The sequence below is a fragment of the Prunus avium genome, chromosome 2 (genome assembly GCF_965620075.1).
Source record: "Prunus avium chromosome 2, drPruAviu1.hap1.1, whole genome shotgun sequence".
Taxonomy (NCBI): domain Eukaryota; kingdom Viridiplantae; phylum Streptophyta; class Magnoliopsida; order Rosales; family Rosaceae; genus Prunus; species Prunus avium.
This window is the reverse complement of record NC_142285.1, coordinates 881,513-887,147: the sequence shown is the minus strand read 5'-3', so window position 1 is coordinate 887,147 and position 5,635 is coordinate 881,513. Positions and strand designations below refer to the sequence as shown.

Sequence of the window (5,635 nt, the reverse complement as noted above, 5' to 3'; positions counted from 1 at the left end):
ACTAGATAGATTAATGAAGGGACGTTCGGTAAAAGAGGCTATCAAAAGGCCAATTGTATTAGTATTGTTTCTGTAGACTACTTTAGGAGGTTGTTGATATATGAATGTCGTCCATTTGTGTTTTATAGTGAGATGAAAATGGGACATTGATGGGCACGGAATTGAAATGTCAAGTTTCATCAAATTATAATTAGGAAAATTAGGTATTAGACATAACAATCTTTACTAATTAGGATTTGAGATATAGAGTATTTCTGTTTGGGTTTTAATACCTATGAATCAAATTTTATTTTGGATATGCCCAAAGAGGAGGCCCAACGAATTTGGGCTTGTCTAAATTTTAAAGGTAAAATACAATGACAGGACCCGCCCCGAATTTCCACATGACCCCTATCCCGAATTTCTTCGGGACCCGGGACGAATCCTGTGAAAATTCTGGGCAGGTCCTGCCTGTCATACAATTTTACTGTTTTGTTTAAAACCAGATCTTAGCCCCTCTCTCTCTCCTCTTCCTTATTCACTCCATTGACAACGATGCCCTCTCTCTCATCTTCCTTCTTCGCTCTATCGACGACGCGACGATGCCCTCTCTCTCTGCTCGTCCTTCACTCAATCAACTACGACAACGCCCGCTTTCTCTCCTCTTCCTTATTTGCTCCATCGACGACGACACCCTCTCTCTCATCTTCCTTCTTCTCACACGAAGCTCTGTTTTTTATCTGGTGAGGTATGTGTTTTCTAGATTAGACTCTTATTTCAATTTTGTAGTTATGTTTTGGTTTGAGAAGTTGATTTTGAAGTATTTTATGTAGATTTTGTTCTCATTTTGCCTTTTGTGATAAGATTTGAGTTTGGAGTTGCTTTTTTGTTAGTGATTAACAATAGTTTTGTTATTTGGGCTAACTATGGTTTCATTTTATTTGGATGATCAGCTATACTTATAATTTTGTAGTCTGCAAATTTGTTATTAGATCAACATGGAGGTTTTGTGAAAGAGCTTGATAATAAGAAAGAAACAAAAATTGATTTGGGTTTGGTGGAGTGTCAATGAAGCAACACACTATGTCGTATGTTCTATATATTTTGTTTTAATTTCCTTGGATAAATTTTGCTTAGTTTGGCACCCAATCAATTTCACTATGGAAGAAACCAAACAAACAAGAACGTGGATTGAAAGGGGATTTGGATGAATGAATGGTATTGGCATCACCAGATTTTGTGGATTGAAAGGGGATTTGGATTTTTTTTCGGAAAAAAAAAGTGTCCTTTGGAGATTCGATTAACACTTCATTAGCTGAAGTTTAAAGTCATAATTCTACATTTGCCAGTGGGTGTTTACCTCAGTAGTTGAGGTCTTTGTTTGCAATCCCCATGACATCAGTTCGAATCCCATTGTGGGTGTGCCCTTCCCTTAGAATAGAATTCCCTCTCCCCCTCCCCTTTGAATAGAATATCGATGGAATAAAAAAAGAGTCATAATTCAACGAACTCCATGGCATCAATTTGAATCCCATTGTGTGGGTGCCCCCTCCCATTAGAATAGAATATCGATCGAATAAAAAAAAAAGGGTCATAATTCTATATTTAATTCCAGCTATTAGAATCTTCATGTCATAGTGGGGCCATAGATTTCTTCCTAGTTATTATTTTTTGTTTTTCATCATAGTTAGAAAGGGGGAGGGGGAGGATAAATATTTTTATGTTCAGGTACACCAATTGTCTGGCGGTGGCGGAGCAAGGATTCTTAGCATGGAGGGGCCAAAATTTCAAAGTCACTTCCACATAGGTTTTTCATCTTCAATTGAGAGGGTCAACACAAATCTAATTGCAGTAATGGTATTGCTATATCATATATTTTATAATATATTACAATAGATTGAAAATTAAATGGGTGCCCAGGGCCATGACAGGCCTTGCTATAGCTCAGCCCCAAATGTGTGGTGTACCATCCAATACACATAAGACATATGAAAATATTTCATAAAAATAAAATATTTTTACATGTCCCATTTGTATTTTATGATACACCATTTTCATATATATGCTTTTCTTTTTTTAATATATGTTCAAAAAATCCGTAGGCAGTAGGTGGGCGGCAGGCATGGGCCTAGAGCAGAGAGGAGTAATCGAGGCCTAGGCACCCCTTTTATAAATAATTATTTTGTATTATAAATTATAAATTTATACCAAAATCAGGCAAAATAATAAGATATGTAAAAGAAGACTTTAATATTTTCCAACCTTGATATTATCTAACTTTTATTTTTGTATTTTCAGTAACCTTCATATTTTTTTAAAAACTGCTATAAAAAAAAGTAAAAATAGGCCCATTTTAATACAATGTTTAAGGCCATTTTACAAAACCCAACCCGTTAATTATATTAAAAATTAGGTCAGATATCTCTTCTTCCCTAGCGTCGCCTTCTCCTTCCTCTCTGTGTTTCGATTTCATCTCTCTGTCTCTCCGTCTTTCTTCCTAACAAGCAGCGGATCTTGCGCGCTTCAACCTACCTTCGTCCGCTCCTCAACGGCAAAACGCCCACCCAGACCCGGCTAGAACCGGCTAGACCCGCCTAGGCGGCCTAGGCGGGCGCCCAGGCTCCGCCTAACTCCCTGGCGCCTACCCCTAATGATTAGGATGAAATGACGGCGCCGCCTAACTCCCTGCGCGCTTCAATCGCCCTTCGTCCGCCTAAACCAGCCTAGACCCGCCTAGGCCGCCTAGGCGAGCGCCCAGGCACCGCCTAACTCCCATGGGAATTGGTTGCATGGACAACATATATGGAAGTGTGGAGAGTTTTGACTCACAGCTTTTCCGAACTAAAGAATGTAGAGCCATGCTGTTACGTCCCCGCAATAGGACAGAATATCTCTTGGACAACCTCAAACTGAAATTTGATGATTGCGAACCCACGCGGTACTTTACGTGGTCTAATCCACATTGCAGAAATTTTTGGAGCAGTCTGGTTTTTAGTTATTACCAAACGGTTCGTTGTCGTCGTTGTAAGCGTCTAATGGACACGGACACCACCCTTCCAGTGTCTGTTGCTGAAGATGGTGAGGTCTTTGTAAAAGGTCCAGCCAGATTTATAATTAGTGATGATTTACAAGTGATGCCCCCATTTACTTCTACAAGCTCTTCTTTAGTTAAGAACCTTGGATTCACGGGATGGAATAGTATTGAGGAGTTGACAGTCAATGTAGGAGTTGATGAGGTAAATGATCTGTTATACCACCGAAGTTAATTTTCTAGTAAGAAATGAAATGCTAGTTTCTGATGATCTTTTCACTTTCTTCAGGTTTTGAAGTTGCTTACGTGCTCGTTAGTATCAAAGATGCCTTCCACTGAAACTCTGCTGAAACATGCACCCCTCCCAGAATTGAGCCATGAAAATGTTGACCAAGAAATATATGTTGAATCTCAAATGAAAGGAGACACCACGAATGAGGAAGAAGAAAAGATTTCTATTAGGAGTTTGTTAATTTACTCTTCAGTTTCTTGACTCTTCCACTCGGGTTTATTGTGAAACAGATGCAGGATAACTCTACGAAAGGATGCAATGGTCAGTTGTACAAAAGTGTCCTGGATCTTGATGAGCAATGCTTGAAGTCAAATAACAATAAGAAAATGCTAGTGAGTCCCAAGCTTCTCCCTGGATTTGGCTATAAGAAAGAACCATCCTTTGGGAATAGAGGAAGCCTCGTATCGGCTGGCTGTTGATACCAGCCTTATCCACTCTAATAAACAAGTGAAATCAGTTGAATTCATAGACCCAAAATCCCACCATAACAAAGATGATAACGCTCTTGGATTTTTGAAAGGACCGGCGATGTTCATGACAACCGACAGTCTCAACGTAAGTCCGATCTCTGCAATTCTTGGCCTGTCAATTTTATGCGAATTGAATGTACCTGTCACTGACATTGAGGTACAAGTTGCTGAAGTGGGGGAGAAGGAGGTGAGTTATATATATCATTTATGTTTATCATTTGTAATTTACCTAAAACTACTCTGGTTGAATCCTTAGCTGTGAGTTTCTATTTTGTTTGAAATTTTAGGCTGTTGGTTTATTATGAATATTCAATAAAGTGTTGCTGCTTGACCATGGTTGTTATTCAACATGGTTAAAGCCCAAGTAACTAGCATGTGTTGAAAATGGTTGATCTATTTGTTATAGTTATATAATCTCTTTCATATGTTTATCAATCTTGTTTCTTACTGCATGCACTCCGTCTTTTGGTGGCTTCTTTTGTTTGACTCTGCTCTAACCAGTGTCTTCCTTAGGAAGCCAAATCGAGGATTTGGATGCCTTAGTTTTCTAATAAGAAGAGGATGTATTTTGTGTTGCAGATTAATTAATTTTCTACTTTATGTATTGTTCTCTGCACTATTGTATGTTTTGTGTTATACAACTTGAAACGCTTATGATTGTTGGATTGCTGTGAGATATTGCTTTGTATCTGTGTGCCCTGTCTTGGTTTCATCTTGCTTCGTATCTAACTGTGTTACTGGGGGAAAAATATACCATTAAAATTCTGGCAATCAGGAGGTACAAACAGTGATTAGTTCCTCTATTGAAATCCAGCTTCTAAACTCATATATATGATTCTAGCCCATTTTTACAAAAAGGTTATCGGAGTCTGGGATTCACCCTTCTTAGTATCTTACCATCGCCTCATCTGCCGCCAATGCTGAGGCTGAAGCAGCCCTTCTTGGCTGTCGTCTGGCTATACTGAGAGAAACCTCCACCATCTTCAGATCGAATTTGATTCGAGTGTTTTGGTCCTATGGATTCAGGAGAACTTTCGCAGCAGTATGTGGGAATTATTCCCAACTCTTATAGAATCAAGGAAGTATGCAGAGCCTTTAGTTCTATGTTTGTACTTTCTTAGGTCAGTGCTAGGGATATTACTCACCTGTTCAATTGCTAGTGGAGGTGGAAGTTTCTTTATTCTGAAATTTTAATGAAATTTTGCTACACGGTTGATTTGATGCATCTTATGTAGGCTCTTTGCTTTCTTCTTCTTCTTGGAATTGTATTATTCTTATTTATGATTTGATCAACCTCATCGCTTGTTGTAGTAGTCTCAGTTAGCATTTAAATGCTACAATCTTTTTAGAAAACTAAGTGGAGGCCTATCCAATTTATTTGTTTTAAAAAAAAAACAACAACTGAGTATCGCCGCTCGGCTATACTATTTTGAAAAATACCCGAGAGTTTAGCCGCCCGGCTATACTATTTAGTAAAAAAATAAAAAAGAGTATAGCCGCGCGGCACTACTATTTCTTGAAATTATATTATTTTTATTCAATAATATGTGAAAATTCTGTATATAACACGTGAATTTTGTGTGTATTCTTGAAAATTTTGTAAAAGACATGTTTATTAAATATGAAAAATACATACGTACATGTATAATACGAGTAATAAACGTGAAAATGCTAAATTCTTTATATGGGTAATTACTATGGCAAAGTTAAAAAATTAAAGAAAAATTAGGTATTAGACATAACAATCTTTACTAATTAGGATTTGAGATATAGAGTATTTTTTGTTTGGGTTTTAATACCTATGAATCAAATTTTATTTTTGATATGCCCAAAGAGGAGAACCAACGAATGTGGCCTTGTCTA

General features: G+C 37.7%; 1 pseudogene; it reads left to right on the top strand.

Moving 5' to 3' along the window:
- Positions 1-2,753: 2,753 nt before the first annotated feature.
- On the top strand, positions 2,754-5,096 carry LOC148296195 (uncharacterized; annotated as a pseudogene).
- The last annotated feature ends 539 nt before the right edge of the window (positions 5,097-5,635 follow it).